This window comes from Halyomorpha halys, unplaced genomic scaffold (assembly GCF_000696795.3).
Source record: "Halyomorpha halys isolate HHAL.00 unplaced genomic scaffold, Hhal_1.1 Scaffold27.1, whole genome shotgun sequence".
Taxonomy (NCBI): domain Eukaryota; kingdom Metazoa; phylum Arthropoda; class Insecta; order Hemiptera; family Pentatomidae; genus Halyomorpha; species Halyomorpha halys.
This window is the reverse complement of record NW_027115109.1, coordinates 842258-860922: the sequence shown is the minus strand read 5'-3', so window position 1 is coordinate 860922 and position 18665 is coordinate 842258. Positions and strand designations below refer to the sequence as shown.

The following is an 18665-nucleotide window of genomic DNA, read 5'->3' as shown; positions in this document are numbered from 1 at the left end:
TAAAATAAAAAATAAAAAACTCTCTTAAAATATATACAAACAAAAGAATAGACAAGATGAACATAATCAAACTATTTGGATGAAAAATAAATAAATAAAATAACATAATGATAAAATAATATATACAATATTTACACAATCGACCTGAGGATCCCTGAGCCCACTCTATCCCCCACGTGTGAGTGACCACGCCGCATCACTGGTACAAGGAAATTAAATTAGCTTTTATTTCAGTAGATCATGTTTAGTAAGAAAATTTTCAATAAATTGAATATAAACACTTTTTTGCACCTTTTCACCCCTTATATCTCTCGTACTCTTAGCACACTCTCCCCACTTTCAGGACAGGTCGACATATGGAATGCCAGTCTTTATAATCAGTGGAACACTTCCAAGCAATGAAAAACCTCGCTCCATTTGGAGAAATTAAGATTCAAAAATACATACCACATAGGTTTATTTTAACTTATTTGTTTACCGGGAATATATTGTGAAGGAGCTTAGAGATACGTATGTATATTTAGGTTAAGGGAATGGAGTTTGAACGGATGGGGGAAAGGCTTTGTGTGTGTAATGGGTTTCCGGGAGCCGACACCTTAAGCCAGCCAAAATGATACAACAGGCCTATGCCCTTCAAGGAAATAAATTTATTTTCAATCCTCTGGAGGACAGTTGAACGACAGGCAACTGAAAGAGTGAGGATGAAAATGGCTCATTCGACAAAAAAAAAATATTAAATAAGATAATATATATTTTTCTGAGAGCTAAATTATAAATAAGACAAAAATAAAATTAAAAACTTTTTTTTCTGGAATTATTGCCAAAACCATACAAATTTTTAATTTTAATACCTCAACCTTCTAAAGTTCAGTATTGACTGAAAGACAGAAGATACTTATCAGACATTTTTTTATTTCCAACTTTGGATAATAACTCGAAACGAATGCCTGTATCCAATCACATCCTGGAATTCCCTGGAGAACACATACTGGACTGATAACAAAAGATGAACTGTCTGAATGAACTGGACTATTCGTATGTCACAATATGTACAGCCATTTAACAAACTAAATGTTCAAAGTAAAATTCGACTTACAAGATTTTTCTGTAATACTAGGTCAAAAAATATCAGACACGTTTCCCATGATTCTTCTTGCCAATGCGCCAGGTTAAAAATACTAAAAGATATACATATTTTTTTTTTTTTAATTTTAGAAGAAGAACAGAAGATCATTAATTGTATTAAATGAGTTTAAGTGTAGAAAAAAAAGTAGCCATCCATGATTTAACAATAGCATGTAAAAAACTAAATGTTCAGAGTAAAATTCGACTTACAAGCGGCTTGCACGTGGGATCACTAAACTTATTTCGGCTAGGTCGACAAATATTTGACACGTGTCCGAGGGATCTTGCTAATGCACCGTAGGAGATAAGAAAAAAAATACTTGAAGACATATTTTATATTAGCGTAACTGACTTTGTATACCAATCGATTTCTTTTATTAGAATAACAACAGAAGATCATAAATTGTATTAAATGAGTTTGAAAGAAAGAAAAAAAATACAAAAACCAAAAGTAGTTTCCCATATCACATAGGTTTCTGCCAAATTCAAATTGACTGACAAAGTGGGTCAGATTTGTATTTAAAGAGTTTTTTTGATGTCGAAAACGAATCTGATTTGGTTTTTCACAGTAAAATTTTTTTCGACCCACTTGAAAGCAATTTGTGTATTTTGTGAATTATTATACATTTAATCTCAATTAATAGAATTGTCTATATTTTTTTGTTATTCTACAACCCCCCCCCAAAAAAAAAATCCATTGTTAAATTATTACCTCACAATGTATTAAAATAAGAACAACTGGCCTAGCAAATTGGGACAAAATGGGTTTTTATTGAGATACAGTTTTGCGGATCTAAAAAACAATTTTGGTAGTAATCAAAAAATACAAATTTTTGACTGTAATTAAGCTTTCCAACAGTTGTAGTAACGCCAAATTCTCCAAAAATTTCCAATTTTTGATTTATATGAAAATAAGTACTTAAGAGTTTCAAAAGATGCTAAACCAAATCTGACCTGACCTTTCCAAAAGAAAATTTTATTGGTCTGCTTAACTAGAAGAACTTTTTGTTTACTTAAAAGAACTCAAAAATTATTTCTTTGTTCTTCAGACAGCCGCCATTTTTTATTCCCTCTAACCATGTTTGGCAGACTCATCAACTTAAGACTCTTAAATTGGAGAAGATCTCGAGGCCATCTTCCTAGGAGGATTATTAGGTAGTGAAGAAGAAGCCAGGTTAGAAACGAGTTGGTTTGGGTGGTTGGGAAGTTTATTATGGAAGGATTGGTATCGGGTTCTGGCCAAATCGGCAACATAGGGGATATTGAGGTCCTGATGGATGATTTGATTTGTGACAAAGTAAGGAGCATTAAGGATTTTACGAAGGATTTTGGACTGTAAGGATTCCGTATGTCCAAATAGGCCTTATAATAGTCATGTAGATCAGTATTTTGTAATGGATTGGAAGTTTGGACCGTTTGTCAAGTAAATGTTGTAATAGTCGGAATCGACGATCAGTTTCCTTTCTTTTCAGTCTTGTATGAGGATTCCATGTCAGTCGTTTGTCCAGATTCAGTCCTAAGTAACGGATCTGTTCAACAGGAATAAGTGGGGTATTATTAGAACATACTGTAGGGCAAGACGAAGGTTTACGACGAAGGGTAAATCAATTAACTATTAAACTGAAATTTTCATCATTCAACTGAAAACAAACAATTGATTTATAGGGCAAGAATGAAACCAATAAGAACCTAATAACTTGAACTATGGGAGGATAGAAAATGATTTTTGTCTATATTTGCAAATCGATTTCCTAATTCCCGAAAATATTAAAATCGTATTTCTTAGACTTTAACGTTTTTTTCTCAAGCTCAAGAATGCTGACTAAATAAATACGAAGAGAAGATAATTGGGGGTGTGCTCAAATAATAACACAAAATAAGTTTAAAAAACTTATTTAATAGTGCCAACTTTTAAGCCAGAAATTCTAGCTTTCATCAAGGCTAAGAATAAAAAACAAGATAACAACCAATGAAAAAGGATATATAGAAAGATTAAAGTAAATAATTGAACAGAATGAATATAGAAAAAAAATAAAGTAATGAAAGAAGTGAGAAATAAAACGTATATATAGGCAATTAAACATGTGAGTAAAATAACAAAATTGTTTTAGTAAAAAAAAAAAAAAAAAGAAGAAGGATAAAGAAACAAAATTTAAAGTTAAGTTACAAGCATTATTAACAGAAAAACGCCGGGCAAGAGCGAGGTGGCACAGAACAAGATATCCTTCGGACAAAACTCATTACAATACATTGACTAACAGAATAAAAGCAGAAATTAGAAAACACAGAATACAAAATTTCCAGAACTTGAATACCACTGACAAATCATTATGGAGAACTACTAAAATACAAATCCTTCAACCATCCACTTTTCACTGAAAATAAGACTTGGACACGATCAGATGAAGAAAAAACTGACATTTCCGGCGAACACCTCTTCTAAACTTTTAACCCCCATCCTGATATCCTTAATCCAACCCATCTTGAACATGTTGAAGCAGAGATTACAATTCCACTCCAAATGACCCTTCCTCCGAATGCCTTTCATCTCTCAGAAATAATGAACATCATCCACCTTCTAAAAAAGCTCCTGGCCACGATCTTATCACAGCACACATTCTGAAACAGCTCCCTGGTAAAGCCATTCTATTCCTTACCTATATCTATAATGCTACACTCTGATCCACTTATTTCCCTGACCCTTGGAAAATGTCTATAATAAAAATGTTTCCCAAATCCTCCAAGCCAGTTGAATATCCATCTTCCTACCGTCCTATTTCACTCCTGCCCATTATGGGCAAAATCTTAGAAAAAACTCTTATTAAAACGCCTCCATCATCCTTGACTCATATCATGTTATTCCTGACCACCAATTTGGATTTAGAACATCTCATTCTACCATACAACAGAGTCATCGAGTGGTTGATGTCATATCTTCCACATTGGAGCGCGGAATATACTGCATGGGAGTCTTCCTCGATGTTGAACAAGCTTTTGACAAGCTGCCCTATAAACTTCGTCAATTTCTACCCCCTACATATTTTCCTTATAATCCGCTCCTACCTCTCTGATAGAACCTTTAAAGTAAATCATAACATAGCCTACTCATCTCTCTTTTCTTAGTCCGCCGGTGTTCCTCAAGGTAGTATCTTAGGTCCCATTCTTTATACGGCTTATACAGCTGACATCCCAACCCACCCTAACACAGTCGTAACAACATACGCTGATGACACATGTATACTGTAAACAACGACCCAACTAATGCATCAGAAACACTACAGACACACATAACATCTATTGAAGAATGATGTCAAAACTAGAGAATCAAAATAAATCCTGACAATTCAGTCACCTTTACTCTCCGTCGTAAACCTCTACCCTCCTGTCCTACAGTATCCTTTTTAAATACTCCACTAACGCCGGTTGAACAGATTCCATACTTAGGACTCCGTCTTGACAAGAGATTTACTTGGAATCCACACACAAAACTGAAAAGACAAACTGCTCGTAGATTCCGATTGCTACAACACTTACTTGACAAACACTTTAAACATCCCATTCGCTACAAAAATTAGTATACACTACGATAATCAGACCAATTTGGACAAGGAATTGAGCTCTGGGGCTCAACGAAAACATCAAATTCCTCCCGCATCCAATCCTAACAATCCAAAATCCTATGTAAAATCCTTGATGCACCTTATTACGTTACAAATAAACTCATCCACAAAGACCTTAACATCCTATTCGTTGCAGATTTGGCCCAAAACAAATATGCGTCTTTTCATTCCAAACTCCTTACCCATCCTAACCCATTAATTCTTAATCTTTCATCCTTAACAATCCCTGATAATCTTCTGTGGCGTCTGAAAAGAAGATGGGCATGGGACCTTCTAATTTAAATTAATGCTTAAAGTACCACCGACGGGTGGTTCCTTCCCAAGATTTTCAAGTGTATATGAAACATACAACATATTTACTTATTGAATTTATTATTTGTACAGTTGTAAATCACATTAAATAAATTTTTAAAAAAAGTTAAGTAAGATAAAGTAGGAGTTAGAAAATATAGCAATGATAAGAATATTTTCCAATTACTTATTTGTCTTACTTAACTTTATATTTTGTTTCTTTATTCTTCTTTTTTTTTTTTACTAAAACAATTTTTTTATTTTACTCATACATTTAATTGCCTGTATATAAGTTTTATTTGTCACTTCTTTCATTACTTTATTTTTATCTATATTCATTCTGTACAATTATTTACATTAATCTTTCTATACATTTTTTATTCACTGGTTGTTATCTTGTTTATTTTCTTAGCCCTGATGAAGGCTAGAAATTCTGGCTGAAACGTTAGCACTAATAAATAAGTTTTTAAACTTACTTGTGTTATTACCTGACCGTACCCGCACCCATCTTCTCCTCGTATATATATGTCAGCTATCTTCTCATCATTATACATACTAAATAAGATAATACAGCTACAATAAAGTGTCTAATTACCAAAATATTGGAAGGTTTAAAAATCATATATATATGAGGTATTTAATAACAACTTAATAATTTTATGAGCATGCAATCTTGATCAGTGAAGCTTCATTTAAAGTAACATTCATTTTTGATTCAAAGCAGATAGCAGGTGAGTGAATACAAAAAGTGCCAGGTGGTAATAAGCTAGGGAATCCTAGGAACAGTTTTTATCTTTCAAAATTACTTTTTAAATTTATATTTAATCTTACTTAAGTTTGCCCACACCAATAATTATTACAATAGTACTTACAGAATCTCTTAATATACAGCCAAAAAAAATAAAATGTGAAGTCTTATAAATCCTAGTCTAGTAATCAGCGCTTTCCAAGGGAGATAGCATTTATGGCCTGTTTCTCGGCTGAAAAAAAAGAAAAGAAAAATGAAGTAAAAAACAAAAAAATAAGAAAAAAAAATAAAAGCTAATAGCAGAAAAATACAGAAAAGATCAATCAAATTAAATAATTAAATAAACAGGTAAATATTGAAATAAATCGTTTAATATAGTTAAATATTCATACATCTTTCCAGAAGCTTATAAATTAATTATTAATTAACTATGTAATCAATTGTGAAATAAGCTCAGAAAAATTCGAGCTCCTAAAAATGTTACCTTCAAGTTTTTCTAGAAAGAAGAAAGAATAGAGTTGACCGTATGAAGTAAATTGTAGGAACATAGTCCGGGTGGAAGTCAATAAAGGTATCAAAATAATAAAAGAAATTTATTGTTAACCAACGTTTCGCCCAACATTGTAGAGATGAATCTATTTTTTTGTCATCTATTCTTCAATCAGACAGCCCAGACGAAGCCCTGCAAAATTTTGTTGGTTAACAATAAATAGTTTGTTTTTTTTTACTATTTTGATACCTTAAAGTTCTTCTTGAGGCAGAATGTATCTGACAAATATCCCTTCTTATTTTTAATAAGAATAACAAAAAAAGAGATTCGCACCTTCCTGTATAAAACACCAAAGAACATCGGTTTGAAACGTATCGGGTAGAGTAAAACCATTTGAGTTGAATAGAGCGAACTGACGTTGTCAATTGAAATAATCGTAAATCTTCACTTTTTGGAGAAGTTTAATTTTTTTTAATATAAAAAAAAATCTCTTCTCGTGTGTTCAGGTGTAGTCCAAGGTAGCGGATCTGTTCTTCAGGGGTAGAGCAACATTATAAAAGGATACTGTAGGGCAGTTAGTAGGTTCATAACGAAGGGTAAAGGTGATTTGATGGGATTTGTTGGGATTCAAATAATTTTTTTTTTAATATTTATTTATTGCTATTTACAACTGTACATTATAATACATTTAGTAAATCTGATCTAAGTTAAATTGGAGTGTTACAGGCGTGTAGAGAAACTACCCATTGGTAGCACTCTAATGACATTTTACATTAGTTGGTCTCGTGGCCATCTTCTTTTCAGGCGCCTCGGAGGATTGTCAGGAATAGAAGAGGATGCAAGATTAGAAACTAAGGGGTTCCAGTGATTAGAGAGTTTATAATGGAAGGAGTGATATCTGGTTCGGGCTAGATCGGTTGCATAGGGAACAGTAAGGTCTATATGTATGATTTTATTTGTGACAAAGTAAGGAGCATTGAGGATTTTACGAAGGATTTTGGATTGTAAGGATTGAATACGAGAGGAATTCGAAGGTTTATGGAGCCCCAAAGCTCAACTCCATATGTCCAGATTGGCCTTATTACAGTCATGTATATCAGTCTTTTGTAATGTGTTGGAAGTTTAGACCGTTTGTCTAGAAAGTAGTGTAATAGTCGAAATCGACGTGCAGTTTCCTGTCGAATAAAATTTAAACTTCAAATCTAGAACAAGCGTATTTTTAATCTTGTTGGACGTTGTTGGGGCGCAGGTCCTAGGGCGCTCAGTTCGGGACGTTGTGGGTTCCCCACCTAGGGCACTTAATAGTTATTTTTCGACGGTCCCGAAAAATGAATCTTGACACTCCCACCTTGGTCAGTAAGCGAAGGCAACTCAGGTACCCGTACCCGCCAGAGGTTGGCAAAAAGGACCACTAGGTCCACTAGCCAAACTTATTCCTCCCATCAAATACCAAATTACAGGGATATTACAGCAACTTTTTTGTTAAAATCGAACAACCAGAAGTGCAACTTTATATATAGATATAAATATAGATTTAATACTATTTAAGTTTTTTTTTTTTTTTTTTATAAACGGGTCCATAATTTTGATTAAACAGAGTAAATAAATACAGTTATAATTAATATCAAATAGGACTTATCCTCGCTAAAATTGTCTAACTTCATCTAGAGTACATCTCATTTAATTTAATTTCTTATTCAAAATAAACAATCAGTTATCATTGTTAGCAATAATAAACACAAATATAAAAGAATTTTTTGAGTAACTTGAGGAAAAAAAAAGGAAATATAGAGACAGGAGTTCTATTCGCTTGAACTCAACTGATAGTATTCACATGTAAACGGCATCTTTATCTTGCATCCTTGGCAAGAACAAAATTAATTCGTTATTTTTACAAAAGGAAACTCTAAAATACAATTTTTTATAGAAAGTGAAAGATGTGTGCTGTGTTAACCGCACTATATATTTTTTATTTTAAATATAGTTCTTGTGCTTTCTACAATATTATCACTAAAAGTACATAATTATATCGTTTTTTCCTTCAAAGATTAGTTTGATTAGTTTTTTTTTTCATTTTAATTTCCCTGTAGTAGACACTTCTAACAAACTATCATTCCCGGTAAATATTAACAGTACAAGAACCGGGAAGAAAAAAAGGCAGTTATTTCACCCCAATTTTTGATTACTTCAATGAAAACTATATACAATTACTAGTCAAAACTGATGGCCTAATAATAAACTGCAGGCCCTAATAGAGCTATTTACGTTCAATAGTTCTCGAGATATAGCTTTTGAAAAAGCTATATTTCATAAAAATGTTGTACAGAACGTACTGAAAGATCAGTAGTTAGTGAATTTACTTTAAAAAATCTATATATCAAAAACCATTTGACGTACAGATGTCTGTTAGCACTCAAATTAAAGCTAATTTAATGGGCTATGAAGTGGTTCATGACGTTTATCGTCGTAATTTTCATTTGCCAAATTTATATTCATAAGAGAATACCATAAAAACTACTATCCATACAAAGATAAGTGTCATAACCTACTTTATAGTAAGTAGGTTTCCTTTATTTTGAGTGCTGGCTGACATAAGTACGTCTTATGGATCTAGAGATATATTAATTCAAAAATCAAACATTTTATACGAACAACAAGAAATTAACAGTTTGTGAATTTATTTTGTCAAATATCATAAAAACTACTACTCCTACAAAGATAAATGGTATAAAATATTTTATAGTAAATTTAACTAGCTTTAATTTGAGTGCTGGCAGACATCTGTACGTCGTATGTTTTCTGAAATAAAGTTTTTCAAAACTCAAACTTATTGTCCGAACTACTATAAATAATTTATTTTAGGACATATCATGAAAACTACTACTCCTACGAAGATAAACTTCATAAACTACTTTATAGTACGTTAAACTAGTGTTAATTTGAGTGCTAATAGACATCTGTACGTCACATGGTTCCTGAGATATAGATTTCTCAAAATAAATTAACTAACTTCTTATCTTTCAGTAGATTTTTAAGAAATGTTGCTTTTTGAAAAGCAATATCTCGAGAACTATTGGACGTACATAGCTTTATTAGGGCTCATATTTCAGAAAATTTACTCTACTTTAAATAATTCTCTATTAGATTTTCTAGTGTAGTTGGTAGTTTTTATGATATAGAGCTCCGAATGAAAAATTAATGTTTTTTAAGGTTTTGAAACAGCCGCCATTTTTTATTTCCCCTACCTATACTTGGCAGACTCATCAACTTTGAAAAGTAATTATACATAGTTTTCATTAAAGTAATAAAAAATTGGGGTGAAAAAACTGACTTTTTTCTCCTCTTGGGCTATAGTACTTGTAACGTTTTTGAGACACAATAAAAAAAATATATATATTAACACTTTCTCATATTTTTCAAATAGCATTCATGGGCAAGTTACATTTATCTTCGATTAGACCATTGAAATTTCTAGAAATATTATTTATAAACAATATAAATGTCTTGCTTCAGAATATTTAATAAGGTAGGTAGAAGTAATTACTTTAAATAATTACTTGAAAAGCTGATATAAATATGATAAATATTCCCACATAAAACTAAAATCGAAATGTAGTTGGAAGAATATGATCGCCGACCATAATGTGGTGAGGACACCGGAGTACTTAGTGCATAACGTTGTAGATCCGATTCCCGGCGGCCCATAAAAAATGAATATTAACATTCTCACTCTCAGGTCGTGAACGCGACGGGCGTGCGCTTTGAGGCGTGGGTCCTAGAGAGCTCAGTTCAAAACGTTGAGGGTTCGATTCCCATCTGGGGCAGCTAATATTTATTTCTCGGCGGTCCCGGGTAATGAACCTTAACACTCCCACTAAGGATAGTACGCGGTGGCAATTTCAAAGCAGCCACCAGAGGTTGACAAATAGGACTACTTGCATGACTATTTAGATAAAAAAAAAAATATCAAAGTAAATGCTGGAATGGAGTGAATAAATAATATTTTAATTTTTTTTTCTATATTTTGAAAATATTACATGCTCGGGGCATCCACTCAGGGACATCCACAAAGACGGAGCTCAATAATTTATAAAAACTGAAGATGGACATAATTAGAGAAGATAAAGAACGGAAGAAAAAAAAGAAGAAAAAAAAAAAGCACTCCCAAAATAAATAATATTACCATATATATAGACTAAAAAGAGAACTACAATGCACTACCAAAACAAATCAGATTGAAGAGCAAGGTCACCAGAGATTCTATGTTGCATTGATGTCACCAACTACAGAATCTTCGAGAGTTATACAACCATTTCCCTCCTCAATGCCCGTATTAGTTTCGAAGATCAATAAAAAATGACCAACAAGAGAAGTCTATCGTGGAATCACGGATTCCAATTAATCTTTTGTTAGTGATACTAATTCGAAAGTTATAGACACGTGTCCAGGGGTTCTTGTCTTGTATTGAAATAATTAAGCTCGACTGACCTAGTATTGAGATTCGTTTTTCGTACCTCAGAAAACTCTAAAATGATGAATTTTTTCCCCACTGTTTTTTTGTGTAAATCTCACTAAAATTGGAATAACTTCAACACGACCACAGTAATTCACACGAAACGTAAGAAGGGCTTAGCACAGTGTAAACAGCACAAATCCAAATACTAATCGGACCACCGTAAACAAATTACAACCTGAGTTGATGAAACGTTAGTGAATTTTTCCTTTATTTGAAACTTCTTTTTCTCCCGTATCATTTAGAAATAATAATAAATGCTAAGCAAACCAAAAGGCTCTCTAACAATACCACTTATCAATCTCTACATACTTTATTTCAGTGATTCACGTTCCAACCCAAATCTACTAAACCTGTCTCGACGCAATCCTCCCACCTACGTTTCGTTATAATTCTACAACATGAGTTCCAACGGTTTTCTTTTTTTTTTTTAACTTTATTCTTTTTGTTATCAGAAATATATACCCTCTATTTTACTTCTTTATTGCTTAGGTCATCCGAACAACGTTTCGGACCCTATGCCCATCTTTTTTTTTTTAATTAAAATTAAATATAAAATTTATTGACTGTAATGGTATGTTAATTGTCAAACTGTTGATGGTTAATATTTTTATTTTTAGAACTTGGTCCTAAGTGGTTGTAACGTACACAACACATCGATTACATTATCACAAGGACAGGCTATAGATTTGGGATAACAAATTTCAGTTAAATTTTTTTTTTGTGTACTAGGTTACAAAATATTAGACACCTGTCCGAGGATTCTTTTGCAATGCGCCCTAGTAACCGAGAAAAAAAAATTCATATAATTTTATAAATTGTATTTAATTGTTATTATGTATGTTTTTATTACCAATCTATCTCAATAAAACCAATAAACTAATTTATTCAAGTGTATACAAAATTAGAAAAACTATACTTTCAGCCCATTGTCAAGTTCTAAAAATAAAAATATTTACCATCAGTTCAATTCAACAGTTTTACAATTAACATACAGTTATAATCGACAAATTTTAAATTGTATTTTGATAAAAAATAAATAGATAAATTGATAATGGCCATAAGGGCATACAACGTTTCGGTACGAATGACATAAAGAATAAAGAAATAAAATAAAGGGTATAAAGATAAGAAAAAGTATTTATTACCATTTTAAGAATTTGTTCATTACTAAAGTTCCACAACCGCATATGCCTATCTTATTTACACTAACATTCTTTACATATTATTCGTCGCAAGTTTCTCACATATAAATGGATAAGATAAAAAACTTTGTGATATTATTTGGACGAGTGGATATTTAACTTTCGAACAGTTGTAGTTATGTTGGATTTGAATAACATTGTAAAAAGTTACTAATTTATTTTGTGAACGGGTGATATTAATAATCTTCCAAAAATCAAGCCCAAAAATTTAAAAATTTTTAACTGATACGAAAATTCGTATTAAGGGTTTCAAAATACTCTAAAACCAAGTCTGACTAGATTTTTCCAAAAGAATTTTTTTTTATATATATACTTTGTAATTTTTTTTATTCTATAATTCTTGTAGTTTAGTATACACTTAAACTTTTCCAATAAAATAAACAATCATTTGTTCTGCCTAAAACTATTATTCTGCACAAAATAGGTCGGTATATAATAACAATTAAATACAATTGCGGCGTATGAGGTACACAGGTAATTACATGGGTAATGTAAGAGGTACAATTTTTTTTTTAACGATTTACTATGGGGGAGGGTATAGTCTCATACACCCCTAACTATATACAATGTTATAAATAAAACAAAAAATTATGACAAAATAAATATATTAAAATAATAATTCTTAATAGAAGATAAAAGTAACGTCAATAACAAAGGCAATGACATTTATTGAACTAACAAAATAAATAATTAACTTCTAAAAAAAATTTCGTTATGATAAAAAAATAAAAAGGTTTTGCTCAAACTTTTCGCCTTATTGGAACACTTGAATTTCCACAGCCTCTAGAAGAAAATTAATAATTTTTACAGGATTAAAATAGCTAAAAAGTAAAGAAATAAATGTTAAGGTAAATTATTTGTTTTTTAAAATAGAAAATCCAAGAATTATTACGTTTTGAGAATTGGGATTGCAAACATTTCTCCTTATTATCATTTGTTATTATTCTGCACAAAAGAAACAAATAGGTTGGTGTATAATAACCATTAAATAGAATTGCGGCGTATGATAATATAAAAAAAATTCAAAATTATGCGAAACATTTTTTTTTTAATGAATTTGGCAGAAATTTATGAACTCATTGGATACAATTAATGATTTTTTTGTTCTTATTATACCAAAAAAATTTTAAATAAATAAAAGAAAAAAATTGTATACAATAACCATTAAATATATGCAATAAATTTTATTTTTCTCGGTTCCTAACGCGCATTGAGAAGAACCCTCGAACCTTTACCAGTTCCAATTCAGAAGTTGTTGAATTAGAACGGGTAATTATCACACAGTTCCACCTGTGTCTGATATTTTTCGACCTGGTAACACCAGAAAAGGTTTCATTGGAATTGGTGATCCCACGTGTGTAACCTTTCCTTGTGAGAAAGTAATCGAGGTGTTAAAAGGAGTTTTATACAGTATATCTTATAGTACAGTATATCTTACATCCACTGAGGGTATAAGAACATTTAAGAAAAATATTTCACATTTCCTGTTTTCTAACACTCTTACAAATTATTTCTATAATTTAATTTGAGATCCAATTGAATATGAAATGAATAAAACATATACTATACTCCCCTTTTACTTTTTTAGTCACTTTTCCCTGATCTTTAAGATTCTTGCTACTAGAGAAAAGGAATAGGTAATATATATTAATATATTCATTCATATTTATAAATTCATATAATTCATGTAATATTAATATATCTTTATATAGGCCTTTATCCTTATAGAGAACAATAAATCAGATGATTTTAGGAGTTAGAGTAATTATACAATTTCTCATCGATCTAAGTCAAGCTCCACATACACAACAATAATAGGATTGATTGGAATTCAATTGAATTACAGCACAAGTCTTCTAGAGGATACATTAACAGTAAATATACCGAACAGTTTTAAGCCTGTGAAAACCTGGATGTCAAATAATATAGGACCAACGTCAATGAAAACAGAGAAATAGACACTGGATACAGTAAGCAAGGCGATTTGAAGAGCCGGATGTCAGCTGAATGCCATGAATAAAAGATTCTTCAGCCGGAGGGAGATAACAGAAACTACTAAAATAGCGTAATACAAAACCACTTTCCTTCCAACTATCGTGGTCTCATCGAAATCCGTGACGCTAAAACGTAAAAGCAGACTACCAGCTATGGAAATGCGATACCTGTGAAAGGTACGAATAGGAACCAAAAGAGTTTCCGTTATTATAAGCGATCTGAACGCTAAACTAAGGTAAAATAGAGATTTGAGTTAAAACAAAGAAAAAGAGGAATGGTCTTGAAAGAGGCACCCAAGTAAAGAACTTGATTTCTATCTTACTGGACTGTCACAAAAGTTTCTGCCGACTGACGTTGCGAAGTGGGGTAGGTAAAATGTTTTTTGTATTTTTATAATAAAAAAAGCAAATGAGAAAGGATAAAAAAAAAAAAAAAATGAGAATAACAGACAAAGGCTGCCTGGATAGGCAGTACGGAAAAAAATTGAAAGAAATCAATGTTCTTGGGGCAAATAAAGAAAAACGAAAGGATACTGTCGGAAGAGAGGAAGCAACGGCACGCAGAAATGATGTGAAGATATTGGGAGAGAAGAAAAGCAAAAAGGAGAAGGGAAAAGAGTGATATTCGCGTGATCTTGAAAGGCCGTTCCGTGAAAAAAAATATGATAATTGAGAAATAATTTTTTTTTAAAATTTATTTATTGATTTAAGTGTTTCGACCACAAGGGCCATTTACACTGGACATACCAATTAGATCACAATTGATATGTTCACAAAGTTACAATTACAAAGTGAGAAAGATACCAATTTACAATTACAATTACATATTAACAATTACAATTTACATTTTATAAAGTTACAATTAGAATTGACGTAGTGAGTAAATTACTATATTAAATTATGCATCCATTTATACATGCTGGAATTAGAGTTCGACTAGGTGTGATCATAGATATTAATTATTTTTAAAAAGTGAAAATGTTTTGATAATATTGTGAGGTCTTCTCTGATCATTTCCTGTAAATCTGAATGTGCCTAACGGTGAGATAGTTTCAGCATTAGCGACACATCGGTGCATTTTCTTTTTTCATGAGATGACAGTGGGTGAGTCGAGTATGGCCTATCCGAAGACGGGTTAATAAAACATCTCCCTGTAGCAGATTCAAGTTTCTGGTTGGACGTTTCACTCCCTGTTGGACCATTCTTAACTTGTCTCTCGTGAGACCATCCGTCTTGCCACTCTTACCATCCAATTTCTTTGATCCAAGACTCCAAATAACATCTTTCCGTGTGGATGATGTTACGACTTGACCTGTCTTTATAGCTAGTCTGCCTTTTCATTCCCGGTGATCCCACAATGACCTGGCAGCCATAAAAACAAGACTCTACAATCCCTACAAAACAACCCCTTGCGGTTGTTTAAAAAAACTATAATTAGATAGACAGCAAGTACTATCGCCTATCACTACAATGACAGTTTGAACATTATATAGATGACGAGTACTGTTGTCCATCTCTATTACAACGTTTTATACACAACATAGATTCATGTTTTATCGCCTATTTCTCAGTTTCAAACACTATATCCTTTTACCTCATACAATATTGCAGAATCCCTTTAAAGATAATTTAATTTACTGGTTAAATAAATTTTTAAACTGAGCCATAACAAAAAAAAAAATTAAAAAAATGTCAAGGAAGCGAGATAATGAAAAATGAGGGAAGCAAGAGGTAAAGAAAACAAAACCTATTATCAGTGTCATCGACATCAAAGATGGGGTAAGACGTCCCTGAAAGAGTATTCAAGCCCTTCAGATAATGTCACCTCAAATAAAAACATTCTGAAATTTTTATTATATAAATTTTGTTATTAATAAGCTCAATAAGATTTAAAAAAATTAATTATCTTATGCCTTCTGTAAGCAAATGCAAAAAATGCACAGTTGAAAATAGTTTAGGAGAGAGCCTGTTTCAATTCGATCGTTTGGCAGCAAATTGTAAATGAATTCTCCTTTTTTTAACAATTGGCGCGGGAGTTAAAAGGAAATATAGAATCGAATAATTAAAATAAATGTCAGGAAATTAACGAAAAAGTAATTAACTTTAAATGGGTTTTGTGGTTATTTTAATTAAAGCAATACTAATTATCCAATACGATGCATTGTTTGGTTTGAGGTTCTAAATATAGCTTTGTAAGGTATTGTAAATAGAGGATGTTAAAGTATTTTTTTTTTTTTTTTTTTATTTATTTGTTGATATTTACAACTGTATAAAAAAATACAACCAGTAAATTTGATCATAATGACATATGATATGATACAGGATGTAGAGAAACTACCCAGTAGTAGAACTCTAAAACAGTTTACAATATAAGGTCACGAGGCCATCTTCTTTTCAGGCGCCTTGGAGGATTGCCAGGAATGGAAGAGGAAGCAAGGTTAGCAACGAGTGGGTTAGGGTGGTTAGGGAGTTTATTATGGAAGGAATAATATCGGGTTTGGGCTAGATCGGTTACATAAGGAACATTTAGGTCTTTATGGATGGTTTTATTAGTAACAAACTAAGGAGCATTGAGGATTTTACGAAGGATTTTGGATTGTAAAGATTGGATACGAGAGGAATTCGAAGGTTTAGTGGAGCCCCAAAGCTCAACTCCGTATATCCAGATGGGCCTTATTATTGTCATGTAGATCAGTCTTTTGTAATGAGTTGGAAGTTTAGACCGTTTGTCTAGTAAGTGCTGTAGTAGTCGGAATCTGCGTGCAGTTTCCTGTCTTTTCAGTCTTGTGTGAGGATTCCAGGTTAGTCGTTTGTCAAGATGAAGTCCAAGATAACGAATCTGTTCTACAGGGGTAAGAGCCACATTATTAAAGTATACTGTAGGGCAGTCGGCAGGTTTACGACGAAGAGTAAATGTGATTTGTTGGGATTTATCTTTATCCTCCAATTTCCGAACTAAAAAGGTAACTTCTAGGGCAGTGTATCCCAAACTGGGTTCCACGGTCTACGTTGGGTGCTCCAAGCGTATTTCAGAGATATTCATATGCCGCAAGCGAAAGCCACTTCAACATATTACAAAAAAAAATTACTATTAAAATAGTGGGGAGTGGGATTGCTCAATGGTAAGTTAAAGTATTAAAACAAATTATATACGTTGTAAATCGGGGAACTAAAAAGGTAACTTCTAGGGCAGTTTATCCCAAACTGGGTTCCACGGTCTACGTTGGGTGCTCCAAGCGTATTTCAGATATTCATATGCCGCAAGCGAAAGCCACTTCAACATATTACAAAAAAAATTACTATTAAAATAGTAGGGAGTGAGATTGCTCAATGGTAAGGCATTGTGTAACTAACTCCAGGGTTCGAATCCGGATGTGACAGATAATTATTTATTCTGTTGCTGTAGCCGAGAGTCAACGCTGAGAGTTCTTTAGCCCTCCTGGGTCCACCCGGCCTCATAAATTGGGTACCCTAAATTGGAGAAAAATATGGAGGTCGAGCGTGATTCTTACCAAATCACCTCCTTGCACAACCGTTGGTCTAGTAACAGTACTTCTTTACAAAGTACTGAGCCCCTGACCATTCATAGGTCGTAGCGATACATTTACTTTGCAATGTTTTCTCTTTATTTCCGCTACATAAACGCCTTAAGAATACCGTAATTCTTTTTTAGTTCGACAAGGGTCACGCGAAATTTTTGTAGTTCAGCATCGGTATCACGAAATTTCGTCAAGAAAGGGTTCCGCGGCGAAAAACATTTGAGAACCGCTGCCCTAGGAAGATAAAGTATGATGTATGCTATGCTTAAAGAAAAAATTGGATAGAAATTAGCTATAACTAAATGAACTGTAGTTTTATTGATTATTGTATTAATATTTCATAACTCAAAAAGTACCTAGTTGTTTTTCATGGTAAATTTAGTGACGTGTATTAGTTATGTTCATATAGGTATCAATTAATAATTCATAATAACAAGTCTTAATTTAGCTACAGCTAATTTGATCCAACTCAGCTTGGAGGAAATTATTATTGGATATTAGTTGATCTATGGTGCAACACGGTCAACCTTTTAAAAGTTCCAATGAGGGGGGCACCTTTGTTTCTTCTACCCACCAGGTTTGCTTTTCTAAGAATTACTAGAATTGATACAGTTTCACGCTATCGGTTTTATTATTGTGTTTAAACTATAAAACAATAGTTCATTCATAGGACCGATTCTAGAATATTTTCATAACAGTATGAAATAAACAATTTTTATTAAATCATTCTATTTTCATTGGTGATGATATAGATTTCAGAACTGAACATTGCATGAAAGGTCAGCATTAGGTACACATATTGTTAAGTTGCAGGTTGTATTTTGTATAAATAAATACAATATTTGCCTATATACAGCCGATTGTATTAAATGAGTTCATATATATAAAGATTTTTTTTTTTTTTAAATAATTTATTTATTGATATTTACAACTGTATACACATATATACAACAAGTTAATTTGCTGTAGGTGATATAGTGACATGATAAAAACATGTGGAGAATCTATCCACTGATAGAACTCCAATAACATTTCTAGAGGAGAAGATCTCGAGGAAATCTTCTTTTCAGACCCCTAGGAGGATTATTAGGTAATGAAGGAGAAACCAGGTATATATAAAGATAAAATTAAAAAGACACT

The 18665-nt window shown here is 32.2% G+C and overlaps 1 protein-coding gene across 1 annotated transcript in view; it reads right to left on the bottom strand.

Annotated features, from left to right (window-relative positions):
* Mef2 (myocyte enhancer factor 2) overlaps positions 1 to 18665 on the bottom strand; it is a 364222-nt gene that overhangs the window by 245104 nt on the left and 100453 nt on the right. The window contains exon 4 of the mRNA XM_067052185.1: positions 5909 to 6016. The gene's annotated coding sequence lies outside the window, so the exon portion shown is untranslated. The remainder of the gene's footprint in view (positions 1 to 5908; positions 6017 to 18665) is intronic.